This window comes from Pituophis catenifer, unplaced genomic scaffold, assembly GCF_029215685.1.
Source record: "Pituophis catenifer annectens isolate HBS135680 unplaced genomic scaffold, rPitCat1.0.hap2 SCAF_2, whole genome shotgun sequence".
NCBI lineage: Eukaryota > Metazoa > Chordata > Lepidosauria > Squamata > Colubridae > Pituophis > Pituophis catenifer.
In genome coordinates, this window is record NW_027256882.1 from 2,922,498 (window position 1) to 2,939,804 (window position 17,307).

Below are 17,307 nucleotides of genomic sequence, written 5' to 3' on the forward strand. Positions count from 1 at the left end.
TTGTTTCTGAGTATGACAACTGTAGTGGGAATATTAAAAACAAAAAACTAGAAGGGCTCTACAATAACTAGAATGGTGGAATGGTTGAAGATGATTGAATTCTCAATGCTGACTAAATTGACTCTGATCAGGGAAAGGATAGTATCTATATTTATTAGTTATTGGAAACCCCGATCGACTTTTGGCTGAAAAAAAGAAAAAATGAACTTGTAATCAAATTTATGTTTGAAGATTAGAAAGGGTAGCTTATGTAAAGGAGGAAACAATGACGTAATCTTAGAAAGGGGGAAAAATAACTATTACTTTCTTTTTTCTCTTTTTTTAAATTTTTCGTGCTTTATTCTTATTCTTTAATAATCATATTATGGAGATTCAACTGGAAGCGTCGCGGCGAGACAGTCGGGGAATTTGCGGGTTCCGATGAGCTCCGCAAAATCCCGGACTGACGAATCGTCGCCAAGAGGTCTTCGGACCGGAACCGTACTGTAGGGATGGGGTGAAGGCAAGGCATCTCAGAAGTCCAAGGGGAACAGACAAGTGACTCGATGGACAGAGGTAGCTCTCTATGACTTGGTGGCAGGGGCGGCAAATTTATGTTTGAAGATTAGAAAGGATAATTTATGTAGTGGAGGAAACAATGACATAACCTCAGAAAGAGGGGCAAAAATAACTATTACTTTCTCTTTTCTTTTTTTTTTAATTTTTTTCTCTCTTTTTTCTTATTCATTAATAATCATATTACTCTATCTTCTTTATTTTGAGTTCAAAATTTGTAGTTTTTATTCTGATAAAATTTTTTGTATATTCTCACCCAAAGAGACCACATTCCTATGATTTTCCAGCATGACTTCCCAATACAGTGCTTTCTGGTCAGCATCCAGTTGAGACCACTCCTTTTTGGAGAAATACACAGCCACCTCCTTAAAGGACACAAGACCTTCCTGAACGAGAAGAAACCAAAAAAAAAAAAAAAACAGGAGTGAAAGGAAGGAATCACTTTTTGTCCGAGTCTGTCTGTCTGTCTGCACGCCTCTCTATCCTCATGTATCAACAAGACTTTCAGCATCTGGCCCTGATCTGGTCACCCTCTTTGGATTTTAACAGACTGCTTTATCTTTTAACCTGGTGCCATTATTCTTCTTATCAACTGTTATAAACAAGGCATTTTAGAAACTGTAAGGGGACCATGTGATTATTTCAGTTATTATTGAGTTGTGTTGCACAATACTATGTCAAAGAATTACTAATAGGATCCCTATTCAGAAAACATTCGTATTATGAACATTTTATCTTTTACTATCCCTCTCTTACTTGAGTTGGAGCTTCAACCAATCTATCAGCACCACCATAAAAAGGAGTCAGATCCGTTCTATTCTTCTCTGTGAGGGAGACAGAAATTTCAAATGGATAATTTATAAACTTATTCTACAGAAGAGAAGAGACAGAGAAGGTAAGACAGCTGGAATCTCTCTTGGAATAGGTAGACTTTTGATTACCATCTGAGTTGTCCTGATTTGCGGATTCATGATAGACCCTCCTGGAAAACAGCTCCTGAGGGGGATTTGATGGATTCCTCTTTCTCATAGGTTCTCTGGTTTGCAGAAAGAAAGACTTGGAAAAAAGAGAAAAGAAAAATACATCACACAACATGAAGTGGATTCTTGTTCTCAAAAAACAACTTCAATGCCCCAATATCTATCAATGAGCCTAGAATGTGCAAGAAAGGAACAGCTGTCTCCAGTCTATGCTCTAAAATGGATAATGGAACAATGTCCTGCAAGAACTAGTGGAACATCTTAAAACAGTGGTTCTCAACCTTCCTAATGCCGCGACCCTTTAATACAGAAGGGTCACAAATCATGTTGTGGTGACCCCCAACCAGGGGTGGGTTCTAAATTTTTTTATTACCCGTTCTGTGGGCGTGGCTTATTTTGTGGGCATGGCTTGGAGGTCATGTGACTGGGTGGCCGTGGCTAGCTGGTCATGTGACCGGGTGGCCATGGCTATGTGTATAGGGACTACTCAGAGGGCTGAAAAAAGTCATTTCTGACAGGTCCTCGCACTTTTGACTGGTCCTCACTCTTATGACCATCCTCACATTTATGCCCGTGCAGCATTCTTAACAACCATGTCACTCATTTCACAACTGCTTCTCTTCACCATGGTGACAAGATAGGGTGAAAACGTAAAATGTGAGGACAGTCGTAAGTTCGAGGACTAGTCAAAAGTGCGAGGACCAGTCAAAAATAACTTTTTCAGCCCTCTGAGTAGTCCATATGCACAAAAGGACTACCCAGAGGGCTGAAAAAAGTGATTTCTGACAGATCCTCGCACTTTTGACTGATCTTCGCACTTATGACTGATCATCATTTATGCCCGTGCAGCATTCTTAACAACCATGTCACTCATTTCAGAACTGCTTCTCTTCACCATGGTGACAAGATAGGGCAAAAACGTAAAATGTGAGGACAGTCGTAAGTTTGAGGACTGGTCAAAAGTGCGAGGACCAGTCAAAAATAACTTTTTCAGCCCTCTGAGTAGTCCATATGCACAAAAGGATACAGCAATAGAGAGGGATGAAGGAAGGGAAGGGAAATTAGAGTAGGAGTGAGGGTAAGAGAGGGAGGAAGAGAGGAGGAGAAGGAGAAAGGAAGAGGAAGTAGGGAGGAGAAGAAGAGGGGGAGGAAGAGAAAGTAAGAAGGAAAGAAAAGAGAGAGGTGGTAGGTTTGAGGAGAAAGATTGCTGTACCATAAAAAAGATGAAAGGGAAGAAAGCCAACCCCAAACAAATATAAAGATATTAAGATAAAGAATGAATTGTTAAACTTATATAAACTTATAAAAGAGAACAAATATGAATAAATAACAATAATTAGAAACACACATACAAACATACAATGTATTTTCTTTGAACAGAGTATTTGGCCAGTTCATAAATTTAAACAGTGTTTAGTCATTTCAATTAAATTTACAATTTCTATATTTCCTTTTTGCCATATTTATTCCTCAATATTACCCTTCATCCTCATCTCTAATCTTAATCAAATTCAATTTTTCCCTTCTATTCTACATTATACCCCTTCCCATTGTCATCTATTTTTATATCCATCCTCACATTGGTTAATTATGTAATATTACAGTTGTTTAATATAAATTCAACATTTTAATATAAATCAATTAGTTATATAACTACCTTTTTTGTATATTAATCAATATGAACATGAATATTCCAATTATTTCCATGCAATCCAATTTCTTACAAATCAATTAATTATATTTACCAATAATAATAAACCAAATAATTTCCCCCATATATTCCTCCAAACCACAACTTAACCATTTCTGCTTTCAACACAATATACAATTAATAGTATCTCAATTATTACAATTCCCTAGTTAAATAGAGCTTTTTTTCTTTTGTGTTTTAAAATCTCCTCTTTTTCCCTAAATTTCCCGTTGTTTGCACCTACCTTTTTTGGTGAGGAAAAAGAAATCTGCCTGCCTAATTTTCCAAGTTGCAGCAACAGCAAAGCAGTTTCAGTTTCATTTTTAAGCATAGATAGGGGGAAAAAAATCAGCACTCTTTCCAAGCAAGCAGCAGAGCCCCAAGCAAAACAGCTGAGAGCAAATCAGCTGGGTGTCGGGAGCCGATCTAAGCAAGGGCTAATTAGCCTATGCTGAAGCTCCGTGGGCCAATAAAATTACAAAAAACCACCGAACCATTTGTTAAATTGCTGGCTCCGCCGCCCCTCGCCCACCAATATTTACTGGCAATAAATAGTGGTGCGGAGGGGCGGGGCAAGCCAGCAATTTAACAAACGGTTCGGCTGCACCACTGGCTATAGGGTGGCCCTTTGAAGTCCCGCGGCAAAAATTTAAACAGTTTTTTTTCCTCTAGCTATCGGAGGCAGCAATAGATTGGGAGTGGGCGGGGTAAACGAATGGCCGGCGATCCAACAGAGCAGAGAGTGAGGGTGAGTGAAGGCGGGGGGGGCGAGAGAGGGCTTTGGCGACCCCTGTGAAATGGCCGTTCGACCCCCAAAGGGGTCGCAACCCCCAGGTTGAGAACTGCTGTCTTAAAATATTATGAAGACCAGAGAAGTATGGAAGGGAGGGGTGACGAATTTGAACACATTCTTTATTCCCTTCTGGACTTCCAAGATGAAAGTCTCTCACCTGCAATTCGACTTCCTCCTTCTGTTCCTCTGCCTGACTCAGGAGGAAGCCTTCCGTCAGGGCCACCGCTTGGGAGCTGGTCTCTGCTCCACACTCCTGCACCCAGTTCTTCATCAGCAGGGGCAGAAGGGCCTGGAACTGCTCCAGAACCACCAGATCCAACATTTGGGTTTTAGTGTGGTTTTCTAACCTCAGCCATTGACTAGAAATGTTGTGGAGTCGGCTGCAAAGTCCTCGGGGACCTTCAGCCTCCTGGTATTGGATGTTTCTGAAGCCATATGGCTGAATCTCTGAAGGGAAGATGCTTTTCTTCTCCAGGATCGTCTGTCCAGTTCTTGCCCAGAACTTCCCACAGGTGCCAGGCTGAACATCTGGGGCACATTTTCCAGTTCCCTCATTTGCTAATGGTTTTTTCTGCATTCTTTCTCTGTCCTATAAGGAAATTCCAGATAGTGCTGAGGAATCTTGTGGATTAACAAATGTGGACCTCATTTGTTCGTAGGACGATTCCTGGAGCTGCAGGATTGATCACAAAAGCTATCCAGAATCTTCTCCCAAGTGTACTTTTTGTTGTTAGGAAGGTTGTTGTGATGACTCTAGTTTCTGCATTGGATATGGAAAAGAAAATAAATTTTATAGAATGAGAAGGCCATGGACGTCAGCACTGAAAAACATTCATCCATATTAATAAGAAGCTGATAATGTATTACAGTGGTATTGAGCAGATGGATCCTGTGGGTATTTGAGTGAGAAATAAGGGAATTTAAAAATAAAATAGTAATGAAGGGAATAGTAATAAATGAATAGAAACTTGTTATTCTATTGTACAATGTATGTTATACTGCTACAAAAGTATTTTCCATTTAAGCATTAATTTTTTAAGCATTTATAATACATGTAAAAACATATGCATGAAATCAATTGTATCCTTCCTGCATTAAGATCTAAATATGACTGAATTTTACAATGTAGTTAGATTATATGCTTTGTGGAACTTTTCTCAAATGTCTATGGTGCATATACTTGGAGAAGGACATGTGGCAGAGGTGAAATGTAAAATCTGTTTCTACTGTTTTTGTGGGCGTGGCTTGGTGGGACGGGTAAGGCGACTGGGTGGGCATGGCCAACTTTTTTTTAAAAAACTTTTCAAAGCATTTTTTCTAAAGCTTTGAAAAGCCTCTGCCAATCAGGCAACTCAGCTGGGATCGTCAGAGAGGCTATTTAAAAAATGCTTTGAAAAGCCTCTGACAATCCCAGCTGAGCTGCACGATCATCAAAGGTTTTTTTTTACTTTTAAAAGCATTTTTTCATCGGAAGAGGTTGTAGAAAAAATGCTTTTAAAAGTAAAAAAAAAAAGCCTCTGATTGTGCGACTCAGCTGGGTATGGGAGCGGGAGCGCAGGGATTTTTGCTACCCGTTCTCCGAACCACCCGCCGCCATCACTACTGGATCGAGCGATCCGGTCTGAACTGGGAGCATTTCAACCCTGACATGTGGGCATTATCTTGTCCTTTGGCATAGGAGAGGGGCCTTGCTGAGGGTGCAGGGAGACGTTCCTTAACGCTAGAGAGCAGATAAATGTTAACAGATAGGTAAGGGAGAAGAGAAAGTAATCTGAGAAAACAAAGAGAGAGAGAATGTATTCCTTTGAGGCATCTTGGATTAGCTAAAACCCCCGGAGGACTTGTCCAATAAGTCCAAAGGAGGAAGGAAATGGGCCATTCAGATAGAACTGTATATAATGAATGTTTTTGAAATCTAAGGGTGTGGCTTCCTCTCTCAAACCCTTTGTTGAGGTCTATGCTGGGACACCACTGCATTTTGCAAAATTGCTTTCTTGTTTATTTTGAAATAAAATCTCTGTGTTTTCACAGACGCCAAGTTTATTTGTTGAAGTCATTTCCAACATTTGTGTGTCTGTGTGTCCATCAAGTGTGGTGCAAAATATGGTCCCAGTTTTCATCAAGAAATGAAATATGTTATATTGGAATATAAAACAAATGTTTTACGTTTGGAGGATTTTCTATTTTTCTTTCCCCAAAGGGAGAGCTAGGGCTAGTTTTTTTTTTTTTAAATTAAGGTTAGGTTAGGTTTAGATTAGGTTAGGTTGGGTTGGGATGGGATAGGATAACTTATTGTCAGTTTTAATGTACACTAATCGGCATAGATTAAAATGAAATTTCGTAGCATACAGCTCTCAAAGAGTCTCCATCTCCAATATACAATACTAAAACTTAATAAACGAAATAAATACATAAATACATAATTATGCATATACTCACATATATTATATGACACAGAAACAACGAGTCTAGTTTGGATATATATAAAGGAAACAAATAAAAATTACTGTTTTATAAAAGTGTGTTAAATGTGCTACTAAGGTGTGAGACTCTGCTGTTTCCTGCGGATGCAAAGTGAATATACAGTAACTTGTAATCAGTAGAGACAATGTATTATGACTTGCTAAAAGCTCCCTTGGAGACAGGAACCTACGCCTTGGGTAAAACCACTATCAGTAAGAAAGGAACATCTGTCCAAGGTGAAGTTACAAGTAAACAAGATAAGATAGTCCTTGTTAGACAGGAATTATCAAGATTGCCCTTTAAAGTGTAAAATAATTTGAAGAATGACTTAGGAGAATAAAGGGGAGCTGTGAGGGCTTCATAGGCGTGGCGTGCATTGGGTAGGAGTATAAAATGTATACCTTGAAAACTCCTTTTTGTGCTCTTTGAACTCAATCCAGAGGCCGTGCTTGTAACCGCTTTTCTTTTTATTTTCACGTTTTCTTCAATAAACCTTTGATTTTGTGAACCAGTCTTGTTTTTGAATTGTGAGTATACAATTGGGGGTTTTATATCTCACATATACATGTACGTAATGAGAAAAATGAATCTTGCGAGTTCACCAGGCAGAAGGCACCGGAAACAAAGCTGTTAACAGAATCTAGTAGTCCTGCTAGAAATATTTTAAAACCTCCTCCCAGAGGGGAGTGTAAGAAAAGATAAAAAGTTACTCTTTTATAGAATATTTTAATTGCATCAAAGAAATTATAAAGGCTCTATTGCAAAGCCTCAGTAACAGGGCAAAGGAAAAGGCACAGGAAAAAGGTTAATTATTATGTGTCAGCTTGACCAAAATGTTGAAGAAAGCTCACCCACAAAGGGTGAAGGAAACAAGATGCATCCTGTTGTAAATTAGCAAAAGCAATCCCTGCAAAACACAGGAAATTGGAAATCAGTAAATAAAAGAAGCCACAACCAAAAGACACGTACGCAGGATGTAAAAAGGCAGGAACTGGGGGGGAAGGAGGTATATGATGTATACTGAGGGAAAAGGTATAAAAGTATTGTTTGAAACTTTGAAAAGCACGATCTTCACGATCTCATCCAACTTGGGAAGTGACGTGGAGGCCTGCCTTTGCAAAGGCATTCCAATAAATTTTCTTTGTTTGTACATCAGAGTTGTCTATCGAATTAGTGAGTATATATATATTGGTGTTTAAATCTCACATATCTAGACTGACAGCTTATGCACCTGAGAAAAGTTACTTGTCTGTCCAATCACACTTGGCCAATAAAGAATTATATTTTTTTTTTATTTTTTTTTATTTTCAATTTACATACCGTCCTTCTCCCTGAGGACTCAGGGCGGTGCACAGCCAGAATTAAAAACATGAAATACAAATATTAAAAACAATTAAAATCTATATAAATTTGGCCCAAAAATTTAAAAAACCACAAACCAATTAAACATTTAAAAAATTTAAAAAATTTCTTCCTAAGCCAGCCCGGCTTGCTGGAAAAAGTGGGTTTTAAGGGCACGGCGGAAGGCACTGAGGTCTTGGATTCTCCTTATCTCTGGGGGCAGCTGATTCCAGAGGGTAAGTGCCCCCACAGAGAAGGCTCTCCCCCTGGGGGTCACCAGCCTACATTGTTTGGCTGATGGCACCCCGAGGAGGCCCTCTCTGTGAGAGCGCACAGGTCGGTGGGAGGTCATCGGTAGCAGCAGGCGGTCTCGAAGATAGCTAGGCCCTATGCCATGGAGTGCTTTAAAGGTGATAACCAACACCTTGAAGCGCACCCGGAAGACCACCGGGAGCCAGTGCAGCTCGCGCAGGAGCGGTGTTACATGGGAGCGCCATGCTGCTCCCATCACTACCCGTGCTGCTGCGTTCTGGACCAGCTGGAGCCTCCGGGTGCCCCTCAAGGGGAGCCCCATGTAGAGAACATTGCAGTAGTCAAGGCGAGAGGTGACGAGGGCGTGAGTGACTGTGCACAGGGAATCCCGATCAAGAAAGGGCCGCAACTGGCGAATCAGGCGAACCTGATAAAAGGTCCCCCTGGTTACAGCCGTCAGATGTTCCTCCAAGGACAGCTGCATATCCAGGAGGACTCCCAGATTGCGAGCCCTTTCTGTGGAGGTCAAGGACTCGCCCCCAATAGTCAGTGATGGAGTCAACTGACTATATCGGGATGCCAGGAGCCACAGCCACTCAGTCTTGGAAGGGTTGAGCTTGAGCCTGTTCCTCCCCATCCAGATCCGCACAGCCTCCAGGCACTGAGACATCACTTCAAGGGCATCGTTGGGGTGGCCTGGAGTGGAGATGTACAGCTGGGTGTCATCAACGTACTGATGGTATCTCACCCCGAAGCCACGGATGATCTCGCCCAGCGGCTTCACATAAATGTTGAACAGAAGGGGCGAGAGGACCGATCCCTGCGGCACTCCACAGACGAGAGGCCTCGAGGTCGACCTCTGCCCCCCTGCCAACACAAACTGCGACCGGTCGGAGAGAAAGGAGGAGAACCACCGCAATACGGTGCCTCCCACCCCCAACTCTTCCAGCCGGTGCAGCATGATACCATGGTCGATGGTATCAAAAGCCGCTGAGATCTAACAGGACCAAAACAGAGGAGCAACCCCTGTCCCGAGCCCTCCAGAGATCATCAACCAACGCGACCAATGCTGTTTCCCTGCTGTGCCCAGACCTGAAACCCGACTGGAAGGGATCTAGATAAGATGTTTCCTCCAGGAATTGTGGAAACTGTCGCGCGACCATATTAAAAAAGAAAAGACAAAGCTTGAAAGAACACACCTTAAAATGAAGTTCAACCACCCTCTTAAACGCGGAGGGGCTGACTCTAGCTTCTTCGTTGTCTCCAGAAGTAGAAACATTTTGTAGTTTACAGCTCCAAAATGGAAAATGTGAGATTATAAGAAAACAGCTCGATTCTGGGCTTTTTTCTTTCTGGCAGCCAGCAAGTTCTTGCTGCCAGGTGAGAGACTTATATAGATCTATTTCTGGCTCCTTAGCCATCATCAGTAAGCCACACCCACATCTCATGTATCCTCCCTGTAAAGGTACAATATCTATTTTCTTACTTCTTTGTAGGATTTTTCCTCTAGCCAGGTTTTTCCTACGTAACCAAGATTTTTCTTTCTACAGCCCTATATATATATATATATAATATATTTCAAGCTTTTGAAAAGGGTTCTCCCATGAAAGAGAGAACGTCTGATCACTTTGCTTACATGGTTTATATACAGCTTTCACGATACAGCAACACAATGTAAATGTCCCTTTAGGGAATTGTTTTCAGGTCTTATATAACAAATTTGGCTCTCTGCACATGTTCCACTCTGGAGTTCCTCTCCAAAAATACCCTCCGAAAATACCCTGCGCAGATGTTTCCATGCTGATAGGTATTGTTCTCCCTAATGGATCATTAGGCTCTTCCTCTATTTCAATAGAACAGGTCAACCCAACCCAAGTTAGAATGTACCAAAACAATCATTTTCTCCAAAGCAAGCATCACAGAAACATTACAGTTCCCTTTCTCCTTTCCATAATCTAATGCTTATTCATGTCCTAATTACCAGATTATATAGTGTATATATCAGATTATATAAAAGTTAAATATGACGTTACTTAGGTTATGCTTTTGACAGGAATAATTCATTTTTCTCTCAGGAAAGCACCAAGGAAAAAGGGTGACTAATTTAACTAGTGAGAATCCATCCCCAAAGGAAAAGTAAGAAAAGCAAGCAAGAGCCTTGATAGTACAGTGGTTTAATGCACCCTGTTATTAACACAGCTGCCTGCAATTTCTGCTGGTTCGAATCTCTCCAAGGCTCAAGGTTGACTCAGCCTTCCATCCTTTCTAAGGTAGGTGAAATGAGGACCCAGTTTGTGGGGGCAATAAGCTGACTTTGTATAAAATATACAAAAGAATGAAGGCTATTGCTTAACGCATTGTAAGCCGCCCTGAGTCTCCGGAGAAGGGCGGCATATAAATCAAATTAAAAAAAGAAAAAAAAAAGAAAAACTTATTTAAAAAACCACTAATGTCAGGGAAAAAAGTGGGGAATCCTAACAGGTACTTTCCCTTCTCTGCAGCTGGAGCGAATTCTTGACCAATCCTTCTTCATCAACTTCTCTCAAAGACTCAAAAGACTGGATACATACTGGATTAAAATATGCTTTTTTGATTTCCGTCTCCGACTTCTTTATTCTCACAATTTAAGAGAAGAGAGTTAAGAACAATCCTTTCATTAAGCTTGAAAGGCCTCATCGGGCACATGGTGCGAATGCTGCGGCTCAGCCCCACTTTTGCACCTCCGTCTACCCTGCAAGGTCTCCCTTCTTTTCCTTTGCGGTCGTGGGGAAAGGAAAGGCTGGGAAGCAGCACCCCAGTCCCAGTCCTCGCACATCCGTCCTTGCACCCAGAGCCAGCAGGGGGGCTTCGAGGCTGCCTCCACTCCCCCAATAAATGGGGAGAAACGCCCCCTCCCCTTCTGGGGACCCCCATTTCTCTCCTTTGCTCCCCCCCCAATTCCATGGAACCTGCATGGGAAAAGGCGGCAGGGGAACATGGGACCACGGACTCTGACCCCGCAGGAAGACTTGACCCCTCTCCACTCACCCCTCCAGCGCGGGGCCCCTTTGCACGGGCAGAGCCGCCACTTGGGAGTCTCGTCGGGATCGGTGCTTCCCCCAAAGGCTTCCAGGCAGCTTCTGAGCCTCCAGCAAAGGCCCCGCCTCCCACTTTCAGTGGGGCTGTGTGGGAGGGGGAGCAAGAAGGACAGATGCGCCTCCCCAGACGAATTTAGGGGAAGAGTATCTATTTGGCGAGGAAGAGGGGGGGAAGCAGGGGAAGGGATGATGGGCATGGGAATAATAGGAGGAATGAATCCCTGTCGGAGAAAAGCGTTGGCATCTCCAGGAGTCGAAGCTTCTCCATCTTCCTCTCTTTCCTGTCCAGGAACCCTCTGTGGAGGTGGAAAAAAAAATCTCTCTGGAGGATTTGAACTCGCTTCCCTCAAGAACAACCACCCTGAAGGCTCCGCAGATTGGAGGAGGCCGCAAAGGGGCCCAAATCGGTCAGAAGATGAGGACCACAAGGCTGTCTAGGACAGGGGTCCCCAACCTTTTGGACCTCAGGGACCACCAAGTTCATAATTTTAAATCCTGCGGACCACTAATACGAATCCAGTGCGCCGCTTGCTGAAGCGCCTGGATTCCCAGTGACAGGATGGTGTCCTTCAGGCAATCTCCCTCCTCTCTCTCTCTCTCCTTCTCTCCCTCTCCCCCACTCTTTCTCTCTCTCCCACTCATTCTCTCTCTGATTCCCTTTCTTTTTCTCTCTTTCATTCTCTCATTCTGTCTCTCTCATTCTCCGATTCTCTGTCTCTTTCTTTCATTCTGTCTCTTTCTCTCCCTCTCTCATTCTGTCTTTCTCTCTCTTTTTCACTCTCTCCTTTCTTTCTCTCATTCTTTCTTTCTTTCTCTCATTCTGTCTTTCTTTCTTTTTCAGTCTTTCTTTCTTTCTCATTCTCTTTCATTGTCTTTTTCTCTCCCTCATTCTCTCCCCCCTTTCATTCTTTCTCATTCTCTCCCATCCTCATTTTTTCTCTCCCCTCATTCTTTCTCTCCCCTCATTCTCTCTCCCCTCATTCTTTCTGTCCCCCCTCCCTTTCTCATTCTTTCATTCTCTTTTTCTCATTTTCTCTTTCTCTCTCCCCCTTTCCCACTCATTCTGATTCCCTCTGCCTTTCTTTTTCTCATTCTGTCTCTCTGATTCTCTCTCTCTTTCTTTCATTCTGTCTCTTTCTCTCTCCCCCTCCCCCTCTTTCTCATTCTCTCTCTCATTCTGATTCTGATTCTCTTTCCCTCTCCCATCTCATGGGCCATCTCATCGTGGGGCTGAGAGGAAGTCAAGCATCTCCCCAAGAGACCACGGAGCACCAACAAGGGCTGGAAGAAATGGCTGTGAGATCCAGCAAGAAACGAAGCTTCGCTCCCACTCTGGAATATGGAGTGAAGCAAATTGCACAAACCTCCCTCTCCAGCGTAGATTTACAGCCCCACCATGAGCTGCCTGGCCAGTCCCATATTCCAAAGCTCTAGTCACAGGACTGGCCATTGCTCATCCTGGAGCAGCTCCTCCACCCTGGTGCGCCGCGGACCACCAAAATTTTCTTGTGGATCACCAGTGGTCCGCGGACCACCAATTGGTGACCACTGCTCTAGTTCTATACATACACCTGCACTTGTCAAATTTTTGGCTCTGGGTTGAAGCCAAAAATAATCGGAAAGACTGAATGGCTGCTTGTGAGAAAGTAAATAATGCTGAAGAAAAAAGAAAACCAGCCCCAAAATGGGGGGAAAGTTGAAACTGAGGGATGTTCCAGAAATTTTACCTCACAAACAGCCTCCTTGGGAGGACAAATGGAGAGGGGGGAAATGGCGTCTCCTCTGCCACAGGAGCAAAAGGGGAACGGCAAAATGATGGAAACAAGATTATAGAAAAGAGAATATAAAATTAAAACACCATGAGGGGCAAAATAAGAGGAGGAAACTTGTTTTAATACCAAACACCCTCAGGAAATACAAGTAGGAAACTTAAGACCTTTCTAGAATTTAAGGCAACTAGGATATCTCTAGATCATGAATAAAAAGAAAAGTACAATTGTTGTCTAATTTTGTGTGACTGCTACTCTGATTTCCATTTCTCTAATGCAAAATTGGACAATAACTGGCAGAAAACTTGAATTGGTGCCTTTTCTCCATTTTGACAGATTCATCCAAGGTTACTATTTGAATAAACAGCAGGAATCTCTGAAACTCAGAAGTTTGCCCCCCACCCTAATTTTTTTTGCCAATAAGCAATAGTTACGGCTTTTCTCATTATGGTAAACATACAGACAGCATTTGCTTTCCCCACAAAAATTTTATTAGACACATTTCCCCCAAATTTTTGCCAATAAACTAATGTTACGGCTTATGGTAAATGGATACAAAGACAGCATTTGTTTTTCCCACAAAAAATTATTACACTTAAAAACTCCCACTCCTTACTTGTAAAGTTAATGCTAACCACACCTTGCTTATTTTATTCTGTTCCTATTACTATAGGTAAGCCACTATTTCTATTTTACTGGAAATATCTATTTCTATCTTCTCTGTTTACATACGAAAACCCTTTTTGCTCTTCTGTGGATTTGTCAAGGGCTCCCACAGGTACTTTTTCAAAAGGCAACTGGAATTTCTATTTTCTTGAAGATGTTTCACTTTCTATCCAGGGAGATGCTTCTTCAGAACAAAAGATCCTTCTTGGATGAGAAGCGAAAGATTTTCAAGAAAACCCAAAGAAAATCCAGTTGCCTTTTGGAAAAGTACCTTTCGGACAATGAAGACCTGGATGTATGAGAACCTCCATAGGCATTTTTTTTTGTATTGTTTTATTTGTGGTTTTCCTTTTAACACCATACATATTATGTGGACAGTGTATTGACTGGGTCAATGCCCTTTTTACACAATGCTAGCAATAATACAGTTAAATATACATCGTCCTAATCTTCCAACTTCGACATAACCATTCGGTATTTAATGATTCTTTATCACGTTTTTCATAAATTCATTCAAACATTATTATTATTTATTATTATTTATTCAATTTGTATACCGCCCTTCTCCTAGTGGACTCAGGGTGGTGCACAGCCAGAACTAAAATACATAACAATACAAAATTTAAAATTAATTAAAAAATTATATACTTTGGCCCGAATTAAAACAATGTGAATTAAAACCCATTAACAGATTAAAACTAAGCAATTAAAAACTAAAAAAGGGGGCGGGGTTCATACCAGCCCTGCTTGCTGGAAAAGAAAAGTTTTCAGGGCACGGCGAAAGACCCGAAGATCCGATATCCTTCTTATCTCCGGGGGCAAATCATTCCAGAGGGCGGGAGCTGCCATAGAGAAGGCCCTCCCCCTGGGGGTCGCCAGCCGACATTGCCTTTATACCACATATTTGTTATCCCCTACTGCAGGGATGGCTAACCTTTTCCGAACCAAGTGTCCAAACAGGCATACGGGCGCCCCCCCCAAACCCTTAAAATGCAATTCATGCCTGCCGCGCATGTGCACCCACCTACCCACACATGCCCCAGCCCCTGCGCATATACAGCAGAGACCTGACAGCCAGCGGCGGAACTGGGGCGACAACTTGTGTGGCCACAGAAAGGGCGCTGCGTGCCACCTATGGCATGCGTACCATAGATTGCCATCACGGCCCACACTGTTAATAATACAATTAGGTTACCTAATCTTAAACTTTCACCTTCTAACCTTACTTTGTTTTTGATTATAATAAATTCTATTGTCTGTCAGCATATATACTACTATTTTCCCTATTTGTGTTTTCTACTTTTTTCTTTTATACAGTCACCTGTTAATATATTTTATCTCTATCCATCATCTCTTAATCTTTTTGAAGTTCCATCATTTGTTGACTTTTTGGTCGCCCTTTTATTTCTCTCTCTTGGAATCTTATAACTCTTTCTATTATTTTTATACCCACTGAGTATTCCCTTCGGTTTTCTCCCTTGTCTCCTTCTGCTGCATCATTTGAGCACCCATCCATAAACCTTTCTTTTTTTAAAAAGAGATTTTTCTTTTTTTCCTCTGTTCTACTGTAAACTCCTACAGCATTTTCTATTTGATAACTACTTATTAATCCTTTTTCTTCTCTTTCTTTTCTTGCATCTTATTTTGATTTGTCTCCTCCACAATTTTGATTATTTTGATTTTCAGACAGGGAGATCTCATTCTTATTTGGTGGTTCTCTTAGCTGTCTCTTAGCCACTCTTGGAGCTGCACAAATTGCATTTTTCCCTCATTGCCAGCTTTGCCAACAAACTCTGCAGTGAAGAAGGGGCGACAGCTGTTGTATATAGAACCACCGATATAAGAATCTCCATAGGCATCTGTCAAGGGGCTTTCGGCCACTGCTCATCTTGAAGCTTTTTCCATATTTCACAGATTTATATGGCTTCTACGCTATGTGAGTCCTTATATGGGAGTTAAGAGAATGGTTCATAGTAAAACTTTCCCCACACACCATACATTTATAAGGCTTCTCTCCTGTGTGGATCTTTTTATGGGTGTTAAGATAACTGTTTGTAGAAAAATTCTTTCCACATTCCATGCATTTATATGGTTTCTCCCCTGTATGTATCCTACTATGGTAAATAAGTCGACTGTTCTTAATAAAGCTCTTTCCACACTCCATGCATTTATGTGGCTTCTCCCCTATGTGGATCTTTATATGTGCAATAAGATCACTGTTCTTAGGGAAGCTCTTTCCACATTCCATGCATTTATAGGGCTTCTCTCCTGTATGGATCCTACTATGGTAAATAAGTTGAGAGTTCTTAATAAAGCCCTTTCCACATTCCATGCATTTATAGGGCTTCTCTCCTGTATGGATACTACTATGGTAAATAAGTTGACTGTTCTTAATAAAGCTTTTTCCACACTCCATGCATTTATGTGGTTTCTCCCCTCTGTGAATCTTTATATGTACAATAAGAGCACTGTTCATAGAGAAGCTCTTTCCACATTCCATGCATTTATAGGGCTTCTCTCCTGTATGGATCCTACTATGGTAAATAAGTTGAGAGTTCTTAATAAAGCCCTTTCCACATTCCATGCATTTATACGGCTTCTCCCCTGTATGGATACTACTATGGTAAATAAGTTGACTGTTCTTAATAAAACTTTTTCCACACTCCATGCATTTATATGGTTTCTCCCCTCTATGGATCTTTATATGTACAATAAGATCATTGTTTGTAGAGAAGCTCTTTCCACATTCCATGCATTTATAAGGCTTCCCTCCTGTGTGGATTCGTTTATGAAGAGTAAGAGAAGAATTTTGACAGAAGCTCTTTCCACACTCTGTACAATTATATGGCTTCTCCCCTGTATGGATCGAATAATGGGAAGTAAGAGAATCACTAGATAAGAAGCTCTTTCCGCATTCCATGCATTTATAGGGCTTCTCTGCTGTGTGGATTCTTGAATGTGAAGTTAGATGAATTCTCTGTATAAAGGACTTTCCACACTCCATGCATTTGTAAGGCCTTTCCCCTGTGTGGATCATTTTATGTAAAAAAAGATTTCTGAGTGAGCCGAAGCTCTTTGCATACTCCATACATTCATAGGACTTCTCTCCTGTGTGGATCTTCTTATGACTGTTAAGTTGACAGTTTGTAGGAAAGCTCTTTCCACAGTCCTTGCAGTTATACATCTTGTTCCGTTGGTGAATCCTTTTATGGGAAGTAAGACTCCTACTCCGAGTAAAGGTAGTTCCACATTCCATGCATTTATAGGGCTTCTCCCCTGTATGGATCCGGTAATGCAAAGTTAGAGAACTACTAAGAGAGAAGCTCTTTCCACACTCCATACATTTATAGGGCTTCTCCCCTGTATGGATCTGGTAATGCGAAATAAGAGAACTACTAAGAGAGAAGCTCTTTCCACACTCCATACATTTATAGGGTTTCTCCCCTGTGTGGATTCTTTTATGGGAAGTAAGACTGTTGCTCCAACTAAAGCTCTTTCCACACTCCATGCATTTATAGGGCTTCTCCGTTGTATGGATCCGGGAATGCAAAGTAAGAGAAGTACTAAAAGTGAAGCTCTTTCCACACTCCAGGCATTTATACGGCTTCTCTCCTGTGTGGATCCTCTTATGACATTTAAGGTAAGTATTCCTACTAAAGCTCTTTCCACACTCCATGCACTTATGTGGCTTCTCTCCTGTGTGGGTTCTTTTTTGAGATGT

General features: G+C 41.6%; 2 pseudogenes; both read right to left on the reverse strand.

The window, feature by feature from the left end:
* The window catches only part of LOC139311590 (zinc finger protein 208-like), a 37,050-nt pseudogene extending 32,434 nt beyond the window's left edge, over positions 1-4,616 (reverse strand).
* A 10,594-nt stretch (positions 4,617-15,210) lies between these two features.
* The window catches only part of LOC139311659 (zinc finger protein 721-like), a 36,299-nt pseudogene continuing 34,202 nt past the window's right edge, over positions 15,211-17,307 (reverse strand).